Here is a 16926-nt window from a genome sequence, read left to right on the forward strand (position 1 = left end):
GGCATATATCGAAACCTATATTTAGTATAGCTGTAAATTTTTGCAATTTATAGCAAATATTTTTAAAATAAAATTTTGATTTGAAAATTATTTAAGAAAAAAATACGAATTATTTTATAAGTGAATGCAGTTTGCATTTTTTTTTTTTTTATTCCTGGATTTTGTAATAAATAAATAACTTTCCGAGCGGAATTGTTGTCCACGTGAAACCACGTCGCAGAATCTTCCGTATCTATTTTTTGCGTGCACTTTCTACTGTGTTGCTTTTCGCACCTCTGCGTTAAACTAGGCGTGTCGGTTGATGCCGTGTCGTCGATTTAAGAGGTGGGGTGGGGTCCCATTTAATTATTAAAAAAAAAGGAAATAAGATTTTGTTTTTATTTTATTTTTACTGCATCCGTTTTGATTGATGCGGAACTAACTGCCAGACTCCTGGGATACAAAAGACTTTCCCAGATAATTGATGCTTCCTTATTAATTTGAACTCTCGGCACTCCTGGCCGCTGATAAACGTATCCCATATTTTAGTGATGCTTAGAGAACGACGCGAGTGTGCGGGGTGTGATTGTTTGTTATTGTGGGCGGCGAGAAGGGGTAGAGGTAGGGTGTCGTAATCGGGATGCTGGTCGGAACCACTCCAGCATGGCAATATGCATCGTCGCGGTCTTATAAGAGGTGCGTTACAGTCGGCCCTGTCATCGTTGAACGAATGAAGAGAGGAGAGATGAAGATAAATTGAACCGAAGTTGGACAGTTGTTGCGGGGTGGCGTTGGAGCAGCGTTTGGAGCGGCGCTCGTACTCTCCACTTACACTCGGGTACCCATTCTTGTGCGTTCATCAAAGATAGAGAGACCTTTCTTTTTTTCCTTTTTTCTCCCCTCTTTTTTTTTTTTTTTTTTTTTTTTTTTCCACTGCCGCGTTTTCTTTTTTCGTTTTGATAAGACACGCTTCGGCTACCAATGCAATGTTGGTAGAGTAACAAAACTACCACCACTATTGCTATTGGAGTAAAGAAACCCGTCACTCTATAATAATAAGATTATTATTAATAATGGTGGTAGTATAAATAGCAGTGTGTGTGTATATATGTGTGCGTGTGTGTGTGTGTGTATGCAATGTGTCAATTAAAATGGGTGTTTATTAGTTTTAATAAAAGATCACCCGAATCCTAAATCTGATAAAGTTGTGGGTGGAGCGGGAGGGGGGAAGAAACACTTCGGAACAGGGCGGAGTCGGTGCATGCTAAGGGTGTGGGTGGAGGGTGTCTCTCTCTCTCTGCGCGTGAACGTGTGTGTGTGAGAGAGAAAGAGGGAGGAGATCTTGGGAATTTTGAATGCCTGCTTAACAGCGGCTGGATACTATCGGCATCGTATCGTTTCTTACTAGAAAACGTGCAAAAAGGTGTTACGTACTACGGAAAACAAAGAGGAATAGTGGTTGTTGGTTGGTTGCTGGCGTCGAGGATTTGGTTCGGGGTTCGAGTTATGGATAAGGTAGGAGATTATTCCTATTTATTTGCCTTTCCCCGAGGGCAGAGTTAGACACAAGGTCGGTTTTTAATGTGGGGAAAATCCATCTCCCCAAGAAGGTGCACTCTGGATAGGAACAAAAATAAAAATTGTCTCAGTCATGAAGGATTTTTCTTTCCCTGACCGAGGACCAAAAGATGAAATATAGTATCAGAACAGATACTACACTTTGTTCCTACCCGAAAAATTGTTGACATAATATCAGGATGTTAGTTTATTGAATCTGGACAGTTGGGTAAGATTAGGAGGCGGAGGTGGAGGTGGGGTCCGGCTGCGGTTGATATGCTGACTTATCTTTTCTTTATCTTAATAAAACTAACTGTACCTACCCAGCGTTGTGCGGGAGTCTTTTTTTTTTACTTTCATTTTTTATATCATTACATATTGTTACAGAAGATCGGAACAACATCGGTATCGTCGGTTTCAAATCTAAAACAAAGAGGCCAATTTCTATGTCTCTCCGTAAATGGCGTCTCGCACGTTGTGTATAGCTTCCGATTTAAGTGACCAGATATTAGTCCTCTTTGTTTTGGATTTGAAACTGACGGTATCGATGTTCTGATCTTACGCTCTTATTTTGAAAAGATAAATTTCTTAATAATCGAACACTCTCCTGAGGTTCTGTTCCACCAACTTTACATGCACGTGCGTGCGTGCGTGCGTGCGCGCGCGCACGCACACACACACACACACACACACACACACACACACACACACACACACACACACACACACACACACACACACACGAATATATATAAATAAATAAATAATTTTGAATATTTAATTTAATAATTACAGCCCCTCCCCCGGTCTTATTTCATTAACTTAACCAGATTTTTTATAAAACTATTTTTGTTATGGAAGGGAGGTAAATACAACTTAAGTGCACACACAACAAAAAATACTATTCTATTTTTTAGGCGATCACTCTCGACCCCCCCCCCCCCCCCAACTTTTTATATGGAAGTGGGGAACAAAAACCATTATTTTAGAAGTTGGAAGGGGGTTAAGTTTTACATATAAATTTAAGGTAAAAATAATCACCCACTTTTTGAATAGATAGCATTTGAACATGTTACCGTTTTAGTTATTTTTTTAGCATGTTCTTTTTTTGCAGGGATGGATGGAAACTCGGATTTGGGAAGTTTTTAAGTCAAGAAAAAATGGTTACATGCCCTTAAAATGTTATCCGGTTAGACAATGGTCCGAAAATAGGGATCATTTTAGGTTAAATTCATATGTGAAAATGATCCCCTAATCTAAATTCTAAAATAATTTTTCCCAAGATTTTTCAGAATGTTCACTAGGTGTATCAGAATTTTGGGGGAATTTTTGCCACTCCTAACACGAAACTGCGAATAAAATATAAAAAAAAAACTCGTAATTTCTCTTTTAAAAGTGGGTTGTTTACTTTTTTATGGAATATACTTCCAAAATAATCTGTTAAAATTGTTTAAAAAATAATAGAAGTAATCATGAAGAAAGAGATAGCCTGTTTCCTCCGTTTTATAGGTGGCGTTACTGTCTGTCCACCCAGTTACATTTAAATGTATATAATGGCACCCTTGAAATAAAAATAAATGTTTTTGTTATATTTTAATTTTAAACATGTTATTTTTTTTTTTTTGCAAACATATTTAAGTCTTTTTTTTTTTCAAACATATTTACGTTTTTTTGTGTTTTTGCAAACATATTTAAGTTTTATTTTTCCAAACATTTACGTTTTGTTGCTTGTTTATTTTCAAACATTTACGTTTTTTTTTTTTTTTTTTTTTTTTTTTTTTTGTAAGCATAAATTAAATGTTTTTGCTATAATTTTTCTTTTAAACATATTTATGGGTACAACCGTTTTTTCCGCGAGTATTTTTTTACGCTCTTATAATAATAAAAAAAATCAATATTTTTTCTTTTATCTTTTTATTTTATGGACCCTCCCTTTTTTCTTAATTTTTCTGCACGTATTTTACGTTTACCGCGAGTATACACACACACACACACACACACACACACACACACACACACATATATGCGCGTGATCAAAGAAAGAGCCCACACAAAAACAACGTAAATATGTTTGAAAAAATAGAACTTGAATATGTTTGCAAAAAAAAAACAAAAAAAAACATGTTTAAAATTAAAATATAACAAAAACATTTATTTTTATTTCAAGGGTGCCATTATATACATTTTGTGCTTCCATAACTGGGTGGACAGACAGTAACGCCACCTATAGTTAAACGGAGGAAACAGGCTCTCTCTTTCTTCATGATTACCATAATAGAAATATTATTTTTTATTAAAAAAAAAAAACAGTGTTTACAAAGTGCCTGCGCGCGTTCATGCAGCCATGTTTTTTACGTAATGAAATCAATTGAATTTTACAAGTTAATTTTTTTTTTTCCAATTTTTAAACTTTAAAAATCTATCAAAATTTTTCTATTGGTTAAATTTTTATGATATTTTCAGGATCAATGTGAAATTTTATGCTCTTTCCAATAAACCGAATATAATATTTTAGACAAACGTTTTTTATTTAAATCTACCCCCCGCCTCATTTTGAAATGTCTATTAAAATTTAAATAATTTATACACCAAAATTTTATATATCACAAATTGAAGATAAAAGATCAATAAATAAAATATTCTAATTTAAAACCAAAAAAAAGTGTTTTTTGGAAAGTGTAAAACCTGTTTTTTTAAAAACCACGTTGATTTTTTTTTAAGCTTTCAAGCTCATGTGATGCTTACATTCTCAAGTAAATATCGGATACTGACGACAATTTTTACTATTTCATTCAATGTTTTCTTTTTTCATATTAAAAAAAATTCACTCGATAAAGCAGAAATAAAATATATTAATCAAAAACTCGTGTATCAAGAGAATCCAAACATTTTTTTTAAAAAACTCGGTAGAGTGGGTTTGTTTTTAAACGGCAAAAACTATTAAGTGAATGTGTTCAGTTTTCACCTACAGTGGCCGCAAAATATTAATTTTGGTTTACAGCACGCAATAGAAAGAGACATTAATTGTGATGCTTAGCGCCACCAAAGATTCAACGTGAAGAAAAGCAGACAGCTGTCTCCCTTTATTTCAACTGTGAGAAACATCTGATTGCGCGGTTTTTTGAATCCTTGCTTGAAAAAAATATTTTATTTAAAAAGGACATGGAATATAAAATATAAATATGGATAAATTCTTAACAATGAAGAATGGAAGTACTCATTGATTAGTATTGTTTTTATAGGTAAGTGATTTTTTTTTGAATTTATATATATTTTTTTATAATTGAAGTAAGTAAAATTTCGTTGATTTTCTTTAAATCTTTTTAAAAGAAAACCGATTTAAAATAACAAATATTGCATGATTTGCTATTAAACCTGTTATATTTTTAAAATTTGGTCTTTGCTCCTTTAATTGAAAAAAAATTAGGGTTTGAATGACATTTTTCAAGTAGTTATAAGCTTAGAAAGATAGTAAGTTGAATTATTAAAGTTCTTATCATGCATTTTTGATGGCTGCTTCTGATACACCTAGGTGTTCACACATAAAAAACAAACAAACAAAAGAATCTCATTTTATTTTTTCATCCGGTTGGAGTTATTAAGTCGAGGATCCTCATCTATAAATGTAACTTATAAAATTTTTAGCTTTATTTACTGGCATTACTCGGGTAGGGACATAATGCCTGGTTGAAGAAAGAGAAATTTGAAATATTTAATAAGTCATATCGGTTTTCATAAAATCTCTTTAAATTGCGCAAATACTTCCGTTTATTTATTTTTTTTAGCTATTTTTTTTTAGCTATGCTGGTTTTTCAAAAAATATATTTCGGCTATTGTGGAATGTTCAGTATAGTTAACAAGAAAACAGGGAAGGAGAAAAGACAAAAATAACTGTTATTAAAGCCCCCCCCCCCAACCACCCACTTTTCTACTTTTCTCATCTGTTGGATTGTAAGATGTATCTTTGCATTTGTTATCGTCACTTTTACTTAATCAAAGCCAGCGTGCTTTTTATTATGGCCACTGTCCACTTGTTGTAAATGATGTATTAGGTTGGCAAGAAGGTTCTTGCGGAATTTTTAATTTTGATTTCAAATGATGTATTTTCAAATAAGTTTTTGTAATAATACCTTTACTTTATATATCACCAGCAGTTCAGCCCGGCTTTGCTTGGGCCCTATGTACTGTTTATAATAACTTGCCCTACGTGTGAATACACTTTATGTAAGATTTTAAGTGTTTAGACCAAAATTTGTCTGAGTAATTTCGTAGAGACCGCAGAGGTCAATTTTTTAAAACTTTGATTCCAATTTTGACCCCTTAACATTTATTATTTTGGTCTCAAATCAAATTAAAAAGTTGTACCCATGTCCAAGTTACCTACATCTAAAATTTCAAGTCTTTAGACCCAAAATTAGCGGAGGAATTGGTAGAATTTGCAAAGGTCAACTCTTTCAATTTTGACCTTTTGGCAGCCAAAATTTTGCCCTAAAACAGATTAAAATGCTTGTCGCATGTCTGAATACCCGTTATGTATAAATTTAAAATGTTTAGACCCAAAATTGGCTGAGTAGTTTGCTAGACACCACAAAGGTCAAATCTTTTGAACTTTGACCCCTTGGCAGCTTAAATTTTCGACTCAAACCGATTAAAAAGCTTGCCCTATCTCTGAATACTCTTTATGTAAAATTTCAAATGTTTAGACCAGAAATTAGCTGAGTAAACTTTTGAAAACTTTGACCCCAATTTGGACCCCTTTACATTTATTGTTTTGGGCTCAAATCAAGTTTGATCCATGTCCAAGTAACCTACATTTAAAATTTCAAGTGTTTATACCCAAAATTGGCAGAGGAGTTTAGTCAAGTTTTCAAAGGTCAATCATTGAACTTTGACCCCTTGAGAGCCAAATTTCTGTCCGAAAACCGATTAAAAAGATTTTTCCAAATTTCAATATTCCTTATGTCAAATCTCGAGTCTCTAGACCAAAAATTGACAGAGTTATTTGGTAGGGGAATGTACACAGACACACACACAGACAGACATTTTCACTTTTATAGATATATAGATTTTAAAGGGCGTCTTTGCCTCTATCTAATCGTTTAAATTGCAATCGTTTTAAAATAATTATGTGTTCTTTTCAGAACGTTGACTACAATATGGAAAAAAAGCAAATTCACACAATTTTCTTATTTCAATTCAAGCTAGGCCGAAAAACTGCTGAAACAGTTTGCGATATCAACAAACCGTTTTGCCCAGGAACTACTACTGAATACACAGCACAATGGTGGTTAAAGAAATTTCATGGAGTCTGGAAGATGATGAGCGTAGTGATCGGCCATGGGACGTTGACAACAATCAATTAAGCGCCTTAGTCAAAGCCAATCCACCCACAATTGTTTGAGAAGTTGCTTCTGAATTAGACATAACTTATTTGACCTAACATATAAGACGATTTCCAACCCCTTGAGAGAGATTGGAAAAACAAAAAACTTGATAAATGGGTGCCTCACGAATTGAACGACAACCAAAAGAAACGCCGTTATGAAGTGTCATCTTCATTTCTTTTACGCAACAAGAATGATCCGTTTCTCAACCAGGTTGTGACTTGTCATGAAAAGTGGGGTTTTTATGACAACCGGCGACACTCAGCTCAGTGGTTACACACCAACGAAACTTCACGACACTTCCCAAAGTCAGAGTTGCACCAAAAGAAAGTCATGTTGACTGTTTGGCGTTCTGCGACTGGTCTCATCTATTAGTTCTTTGAATGCATGTAAAAGCATTATGGTGGATAAGTACTGTCAACAAATTGATAAAATGCATCAGAAACTTCAACAACAACATCGAGCATCAGTCAACAGAAATGACCCACTTCTCCATGATAATAACCCGTTGCTAAACCGAGCCTGAAGAAGTTGAACAAATTAAGCTACGAATCTCTGCCTCATCCACCATACTCTCCAAACCTCTCACCTACCAATCACCACTTTTTGAAGCATCTCAACAATTTTCTTTGTGAGAAATGCTTAAAAAACCTAAGTGATATAAAAAACGCCATCAAAACGCAATATTTTTTTACATTGCTAGCATAAATACACTTGTTTTGTGTTCGCAAAAGTGTGTTGATTCTGATGGTGTTTAGTTCGATCAATCAATTTTTGTTGAAGTTGAAATATGTTCATGTGAATGTAAGCGTTAAGAACCGCAATAACTTTCTTGTCAACCTGGTATATATATATATATATATATATACATATATATATATATATACTAAATCAAGGTTAAAATCTACCCAAAGATGATAAGTATTTAGAGGGATATATTCCGATCCAGAAAACAAAAAAACGAAGAAAAAAGTATAAAAATGGTTTTCTAAAAGCAAACGACTAAAAGGGGGGGGGGGTTAAATAATACACAACAAATAATTATTGCTAAAGGCAATACTCACCTACATTCTTTTTTGTATTTTAGCTTATTTCAAGTTTTTTTTTTTTACAAATAAATGTGATGTAAAGCCTGTCAAGTTAGAATGAAAAACAAAATTGTGATGTCTTTCGAAACATAATCAAGTCTCGATAATTTCTTGAAAATCGAAAATTAGACAAAACACATCCAATGAATATCATCAATCATGCGAAAACCAGTATTTTGTTTCATTTTCGATTTTTGAGCGATTATCGAGATGCAATAATGACTCGACTTTGACCATCATTTTGTTTTTTTGTTCTAACTCGACAGTTTACACTACATTTAATTGAAAAAAAATTACAAAACTAAACAAACTTCAAAATAAATTAAAACGTACGAAAACTTATCCAGGTAGGTAGAAGGGGAACTCATCTTGCCTTTGGTAATAATTATTTGGGTTCTTCTTCGTTATTAGAATGAAATTCAAACATCAAAATATTGAATTCTAAGTAAAACCAATAGTATCTACTTAATTGTCAAGTCACAATAACGAACATATCCAAAAATTACGAAAACCAATAAATTAGAAAATTAATTATTAATGAAAACAGTTTTCGAAGACAATTAGCTAAAATTGAATTCGGTAAATTGGCGTAATTTCAGAAAATAATTGCCTCCCTTATTAGAAGTCAAACTCTTTGTTTTCTTTTCGAAGCAAAACTCATTCTCATTTTTGCTAATTGTTTTCAAAAACTATTTTCATTAATAATTAATTCCTACCTTATCGTTTTTGTAATTTTTGGATATGTTCATCGCTGCAACATGACAATTCAGTATGTACCATTAGTTTTTACTTGAAATTCAATATTTTGATTTTCGAATTTTGCCCAATTACAAAGAAGCACCATTATTTGTTGTGCAGTTATTTTTTCACTATTTTTTTGTTTTGTTGGCTATTCTGTAAAAAAAAACAAAAAAAACAAACAATTCGATTGGCAATCACCATCGGACTAGTAGTGTCATTAAAAATGAGTGATAAAAATTTGAATTATTAGACTCACTATCTTTCGAAGCTTATAACTACTTGAAAAATGTCATTTAAATCCTAATTTTTTTAATAAAAGAAGCAAGGACCAAATTTTAAAATAATAAAAGGTTTAATAGCAAAATATGCAATATTTTTTTTTAAAATCGGTTTTCTTTAAAAAAGATTTCAAGAAATTCAATGAATTTTAACTTACTCTGAATATAATAAATATATATAAATTCCAAAAATCACTTACCTATAAAAAATACTAATCAATGGGTACTTCCATTCTTCATTTATAAGAATTTGACTATATTTATATTTTGTTTTCCATGTACTTTTTAAATAAAGAATTTTTTAAGCAAGTATTAAAAAAATACTGCAATTTTAAATTCTCATATCAGATGGTCACAGAGCGAGTTTGTCTCCCTTTCTTCGAGTTGCCAAATACGGTGGCCTAAAATCACCATAATTAATCTCCCCTTTTTATTTCTGACATGTGCTTGCTGTCAACAAAAGTTAGTCCATATAGGTCACCGTAGTTGAAAAATGATCACGTTCACTGATAAGTAAGTTTACTTTTATAAACAAACCCCTCGACAAATTTTCGATTTTTTTTTATTCTCTTAGAAAAATACATTAGTTTTTTTATTTAAAATATTTTATTTCTTCAATATGGAATGAATTTTTTTTTTTTAAATATCTAAAGTAAAACAACATTGAATGAAATAGAAAAAATTGATGTAAGAGTCCAATATTTACTGGACAATATTATCAAAATATGAGGTTCCATTTTAAAAAAATAAAATCAATATGGTTTTTTAAAAAAAAAAGTTTTAAACGTTTGACTTTACAGGTAAATTTACACATAACTATTCATTTTTTTTTTTTTGTTTTAAAGTAGATTATTTTATTTATTGATCTTTTATCTTCAATTTGTGATATATAAACCTTAGATGAGAAATTAATTATTTTCATTTTTCAAAATGGGTGGGGGGGGGTGAATTAAAATGAAAAAAAAAACGTTTGTCTAGAATATTATATTCGGTTTATTGGAAAGAGCCTGCCAATATAGTAAAAATTGAACCAATAGAAAATTTTTTATAGATTTTTAAATTGAAAAAAGTGAAAAAAATTTAACTCGTAAAATTCAATTCATTTCATTACGTAGAAAAAAAAATGACTGCATGAGCAGCGCATGCACTTTGTAAACACTTTTTTTTTTTTTAAATAAAAAATCATATTTCTATTATTTTTTAAAAAAAAACTTTAATAGTTTATTTTGGAAGTATAAAGAAATTAAACAACACATTTTAAAAAGAGAAATTACGAGTTTTTTTTATATTTTATTCACAGTTTTGTGTTATGGGTGTCAAAATGTCCCCCAAAATTCTGACACACCTACTGTTGGACCTAGGCGTTCATTTCTACGATCATCTTTTTATTTGTTTATTTTTTTTCATCTTTTTAGCTCTGTAATAGCTGCCAAATTTAAAATAATAGCGTTTTGATTTTTGCGATTATTTAAAAAAAATCATTGTTTATTAAAAGAGAATTGAAATATATCACAAACTAGCATTTCAGCCCGGCGTTGCCCGGGTGTTTGGATGTGTCTGTTGGGCAAAAATAAAAAAGTGGTAGTAGGAAGGCAGCCTCGAACCCGTACCACGAAGGAGGAAAAGAACGGGAAAACCCTGACGTCTATGCTGTTACGACCACCGCCCAACCGGAAGTGACATTTTTTTAAATTAAGGCTAGACAATCGAAAGGAGGGGATGACTTTCAAAAATATCGGCGAAATTGTCTAAGTAATTTGGTAGAGACTGCAGAGGTCAATTTTTTTTTTAAACTTTGACCCCTATTATGACCCCTTAACATTTATTGTTTTGGGCTCTAATTAAGTTATTAAGTTAGATCCATGTCCAAGGAACCTATATCTAAAATTTCAAGTGTTTAGACCCAAAATTGTCAGAGGAGTTTGGTAGAGTTCTCAAAAGTCAAATCGTTGAACTTTGACCCCTTAACAGCCAAATTTCTGGCCGAAAACCGATTACAAAGATTTTCCCAAATCTCAATACCCTGTATATCAAATTTCGAGTCTGTAGACTATTGACAGAGTTATTGCGTAGGGAAATGTACACACACAGACACACAGATCACTTTTAGATTACAAAAGATGAACTTTTCTATTCCCTTCTACTCCGAGAGATTACCTTCACCATAACACCAAAATAAAGAAAGAAAAAAAAAAAAACCTCACGGACCGGACTGCGGACTACCTACCTTGATAAGGCTATTGTAAGCAAAATATCGGCAAAAAAAAAAAAAAAATAATAATAAATGAATAAAAATGATTTTATCATTACATTCGACAATTAAAGCTTTTTCAAATTTTTCATTTAAATTTTATTTAAACGTTATGATTGAAAACTGATCCCCCGACGATAAAAGTTATAAGAAATATTTTTTTCAAAATATTTCCTTTTTAATCTAAAAGTTAAGTTTATAGTCGATGAGATTAATGTAAAAAAAAAAAAAGTGTAAATTGTTGAATTTAGAAGTGTGAGGGGGAGGGGGGTGTCCAATTTCCTAAACGTCCGCTTTTATTTCTTTTGTTTGTTTGTAACAGCAACTCTTTTTTTTTTGAGAAGGGGTTAATTTATTGCTAATCGCCTTAGACGCCCTTACCGGGGAATGTCGATGGAACTGTCCAGATACTTTTTGCAGGTCAAAGTGCCCCTACTTTTGAAGGCGCGAATTTCTCAATCCAACTTTCCGTCCCTGGTGTCAGTTCTTGAGAACTAAATACTCAACAGGGGAAAAAAAGTAATAAACTATGATGATAATTAATTTTTTTTTTTACATGAGTCACCACTTATCAAGGCCCGGACGCCACTCGAGGATAAGGATTATTGCGTATACAGTAATCAATGGGATAATATTGTTGTAATCATTAGTAATTGAGATTTGATTGACTTAAGGGGGCGGTTTATCAAGAATTTGTTTATGTTGAACTTGAAGACATCCAAGTTGTAGTCAGGTGGGAAACAGGTAAACGGAAGAGTTCCACAGGCGCGCAGTTCTAAGAAAGAAGCGTTGTTCCTGGAATCTACGTTTTGATTTAGGCACAGATAAAGAATGAGGAAAATTATTGACAGTGGTTTCAGCTAGACGGGTGTTTTTCATGAAAGATTAGCGAGGTGGGACCAAAGATTGGAGCCCAGACAAGCATCTGCCATGGAAATAATGATAAAACAAAGACAAGCTCGCAACGTCTGTTCTGTGGGAGAGAGGTTGTAGGGAAGAGAAAAGAGCATCCCTCACTAGGCTACGAAGGTAGTAAAAATGATGGAATAGAGATAGGAGGACATAGTTTTATAAAGCCGATTTATCATTTTTTTGTTTTTTTGTAATTTTCGACTAATTTTTTTTTAATTGTATTAATTTCCAAAAGGAAAAAAATATTTGTACACGTGAAAAAAAAGTATGAAAAATGTTTTCACAGCAAGCTAATTCGACTAAATTTGAAGTTAAATAAATTCATTGTAAAAATCCTTTTGAAAGATAAATATTAGTTTTCTGGGTCTATTTCAAAAATAATGAGTGAATTAAAACAAAAAAAAAACAAATTGTTTATATAAAAAATAACTTAATTAGCCCCCAAAAGCGAAAGATTCTCGCTTCGTTCAACCGAAAGAAAACAAAGTCCTCGTCACATGGATTATATGGAAGCTCAAAATTTCAGGCAGTCGAAACTTTCTGACACCCTTAACACAAAACTGCAAATAAAATATACAAAACTCGTAATTTCTTTTTTAATGTAGGTTAATTTCTTTATGGAATATAGACTTCCAAAATAATCTATTAAAGTTTTTTAAAAAAAATAATAGAAATATTAGTTTTTTACTTATGCAGCCATTTTTTTCTACATAATGAAATGAATTTTACAAGTTAAATTTTGTTTTCAATTTTTTCAATTTAAAAATCTACCAAAATTTTTCTATTGCTTCAATTTTTAACATATTTTCAGGTTTAATGTGAAATTTTATGCTCTTTCCAATAAACTGAATATAATATTCTAGACAAACGTTTTTTTTTTTTAAATTCATCCCCTATTTTGAAATGTCTATTAAAAAGTAAATAATTAATTCTCTCACCTAAGGTTTATATATCACAAATTGAAGATAAAAGATCAATAAATAAAATAATCTACTTTAAAACAAAAACAAAAGAATAGTTATGTGCAAATTTACCTGTAAAGTCAAAAATCAAACACGTTGATTTTTTTTTTTAAGTTAAACCTCACATTTTGAAAATATTGTCCTGTAGAAATTGGACACCTACATTAATTTTTTCTATTTCAATGTTTCTTTTCTTTTGTTTTTTTTAGATTTTTGAAAAAAAAAAATTCATTGCATAAAGAAGAAATAAAATATTTTAAATAAAAAACTCGTGTAATTCTTTAGGAGAATAAAAACAAAAAAAGGAAAATTTGTCAGCGTTTTTAAAAAAAAATTTTTTTTAAAGTAAACTTTGATTAATGAAATGTGATCATTTTTCAAATAGGGTGACCCATATTTGACTAATTTGATTGTTGACAGTAATCACATGTCAGAAATTCAAAGGTGAGATAAGACACATATCAGCACGGGAAATATAGTTGGTCTAATGTGTTGTTTTTACGTTTTTGAAATAATTAATTATGGCGCTTTTCGGTCTCCGTATTTGTCAACTGGAAGAAAGGGAGGCAACTCTGCTCTGTGACCGTCTTTTTGGATGCTTGCTTAAAAACTTTTTTTTTTTATTTAAAAAGTACATGGAATATAAAATATAATATGGACAAATTCTTATGAATGAAGAATGGAAGCACCCATTGATTAGTATTTTTATAGGTAAGTGATTTTTGGAATTTATATATATTTATTATCATTGGAGTAAGTTAAAATTCCTTGAATTTCTTGAAATCTTTTTTAAAGGAAACTGATTTTAAAAAATATATTGCATATTTTTCTATTAAACCTTTTATTATTTTAAAATTTGGTCTTTGCTCCTTTTATTAAAAAAAATTAGGGTTTAAATTACATTTTTCAAGTAGTCATAAGCTTCGAAAGATAGTGAGTCTAATAATTCAGATTTTTATTACTCATTTTTAATGGCGACATCTGACACTGCTGAAAATGACGTCATGTAGTTAAAGGGCGGTAGAGGGTGCTGTTTTTCTTTCTTTTTTCTCCAAGATGTGCATCCGTACATTCTTATCGTGAGCGTTTACCTAATTTTTCCCATTTATTAATCTAATTATTTTTCTATGTTTCTGTTTTTAAATTAAAAATTTCCATTTTTATTTTTCAAGATTATATAAAAATTATGTTACGCCAAAAGTTTTACATTCATACAAGCAAATAAAATATTAGAATCGTACATATACAGGGTGAACAGAAAGTCCTTGGACCAATTCAAAAGTGGTTTATTAATAGAAAATTACAAAAACATAAATTAAACATGAATGAAAATTATAACTTAGGAAAACAAGAATAAATTCAAATTATTTATTTTCAATGTGATGTCGCTTCCTTTCGATTAGACGTTCAATTCTCTGTCTGAAGTTACCAACCGAGGCACGCAGCGTTTCCTGACGTATTTTAGCCCATTCACTCAGAAGAGATGTCTTCAAAGCATCAACACTTGGATGAGCAACAGAACAGACCTTTGCCTCCAACAAAGACCACACCGAAAAATCCATGGGATTCAAATCAGGCGATGCAGGAGGCCACATCACCTTACTCCAGAATCTTGGAAAATGACGTTGGCACCAGTCCTGAGTTTTTCTGGAGGTATGGGATGTTGGAAGGTGAAAGGCTGATCTTTGAAGTGTTTCTTCATCTCTTCAAATGCTGGAAACAAAATATCGTTAATGTAGCGATCTGTGTTGATCTTAACCCCCTGCTCCACGAAAATCAGAGGCGACTTCCAAGATTTGGAGACTGCAGCCCACACCATGAGGGAAGACGGCTTTTGTCGGCGGAAAACTATTTTCACAGAGTCATCAATGTCTGTTGAAGATTTTGCGTAAACTCTGTTGTTCTGATTGTTAACAGTCGCTTCAATTGTGAAGAGTTTTTCATCAGAAAAAACAATCTCTCGCTCTGCCGTGCCAGCCTTCAGTTCTCCAAGAAGAAGCTTTGCTCTTTCAAGTCTCTTGTGCTTTTGGGCAGGTGTGAGGTACTGTCTCTTTCTCATCTTGTAGGGGGACAACTGGAGATCGTTTTTTACGATGGTTCTCATCGAGGTCACGCTCACATTCATGTCTTTAGCCATTTGTCTTGCAGATTCCTTCGGGTTCCTCCTTACCCTATCTCGGACAGCTTTAATCACCTTCTTTGTTCGAGCAGTGTGAGGTCTTCCACTCCTAGGACAGTCTTCAGATGTACCAAGTTCCTTAAATCTGTTCACAACATGGTACACGGTGGATTTAGCCACTTTTAAGAGCTTAATAATCTCTGAGTTTGTCCTTCCCTCGCAATGAAGCTGAATTATGGCCTCTCGTTTGCTCATGTTTCTGAAAGTTTAAACAAAATTATTTTAATATTTTTGTTGAAAATAATTAGATCAATAGTTAGACTGAATATTTACTTCATTCGAAATGAGAAAAAGTGATTTTAACAATATTTAATTTTAAAACTAAAAATGGTTCAAGGACTTTCTGTTCACCCTGTAAAATTAAGCGAAACCTGTAATAAAAAAAGTAGAAATATTATTTGCAATTATAATTTTATAATATAATTATAATATTATTATAATATTAATTTGATGATAATATCGGTAGTTCGAGAAATAAATTTTTCATAATGTTCATGTAAAAATTAATTTTTTTTAATTGTTATAATTTACGATGCTTTATTTTCATAAAAAAAAGCAAAAATAGATGCATGCATTTTTTTTCTACTGAAAACCATAACTTTAATAAAGGTATTTCTTGTTTAAACAAAATAATAAATTTCCACTAAGATTTAAGTAAAAATAATGTGTTCATTATATTCCGTGATCAGTTTTTGATAAATACTGAAAAAATCATTAAAATTGGTTGATTTCCTGAGTTTTTGTGAAATTTTAAGTAAAGAGAGGGCTCAAAATGTTTATACATTTTGAGTATCGGCAGTCATTTTGCACATACTTGGTAATAATAATTTCGTCTTCAATATTTGTAAACAGGGTAAAAATATGCTTTTACACCGGTTGCGATGTGAGGCAAAACTAGTCACAAACATTTGGTAGCCATTACAAAGCTGAAAAGTTCAAGATAATCGCTAGATTATTATAAACGATAGCATATCCCGTGGGAGACAGGGAGATCAAAAAAAAAAAAGGTAGGTAATCCATGTATTGGCGCTCAGATTTAAATGTTCTTTATTTCCGTTTTTTTTTATTTGTCTTTTTTCGGCTTCAAATAAAAGAACAGCTTCGACAGTAAGTAAAAATGCATTCTTTTTTCTTTTATTGTAACTTAACCGTTTTTATAAGCGTGCGTAATTCCACCGATAATAATTATTCCGATTTTTTATATTTTTCTTGTGTTGCTTTCTTATCTTATTCTAAAAAAAAACAAAAAAAAAAAACCCACACACACACACAAAACAAGGGATAACTTGTACATGCACGTGTGCGTGTTTATATAAAAATAAACTATCGATCTGGCTTAACCTGGATCGAGGACCCTAGGAAAAACAGACATTTATTACTATAGACAAAAAAACAAAACAAAACAAACAAAAACAAACAAAAAAAAAACTGAAAAAGTTGTAAAAGAAAACAAATAAATGTTACCAAAAGAAAGATAAGTTACTCCTCGACATATCCGAATAAGTTTTTTTTTTTTTTTTTAAACTTATTTTAAATAATTTATTAAGTTTAAAACGCAGGCGGGCTCCCATAGCGAAATACGCATCAGCTCCGAT

General features: G+C 31.7%; 2 protein-coding genes and 1 long non-coding RNA gene across 4 annotated transcripts in view; 2 read left to right on the plus strand and 1 right to left on the minus strand.

The window, feature by feature from the left end:
- Window positions 1-1396, minus strand: part of LOC145243683 (FMRFamide-activated amiloride-sensitive sodium channel-like) — a 531594-nt gene extending 530198 nt beyond the window's left edge. The window contains exon 1 of the mRNA XM_080106737.1: window positions 1-1396. This exon is cut by the window's left edge and continues 202 nt beyond it. The gene's annotated coding sequence lies outside the window, so the exon portion shown is untranslated.
- Window positions 1-16926, plus strand: part of LOC145243682 (integrator complex subunit 13-like) — a 1170185-nt gene that overhangs the window by 593776 nt on the left and 559483 nt on the right. The window lies entirely within an intron of this gene.
- LOC145243684 (uncharacterized) overlaps window positions 1-16926 on the plus strand; it is a 701194-nt gene that overhangs the window by 566599 nt on the left and 117669 nt on the right. The window contains exon 8 of one of the 2 annotated variants that reach the window (XR_013862936.1): window positions 13785-13863. The exons of the other annotated variant lie outside the window; for it this stretch is intronic. This is a non-coding gene — a long non-coding RNA (uncharacterized LOC145243684). The remainder of the gene's footprint in view (window positions 1-13784; window positions 13864-16926) is intronic. 2 annotated transcript variants of the gene reach the window in all.

Source organism: Euprymna scolopes, chromosome 22 (genome assembly GCF_053919585.1).
Source record: "Euprymna scolopes isolate OS-2025 chromosome 22, ASM5391958v1, whole genome shotgun sequence".
In the NCBI taxonomy this organism is placed as follows: domain Eukaryota; kingdom Metazoa; phylum Mollusca; class Cephalopoda; order Sepiida; family Sepiolidae; genus Euprymna; species Euprymna scolopes.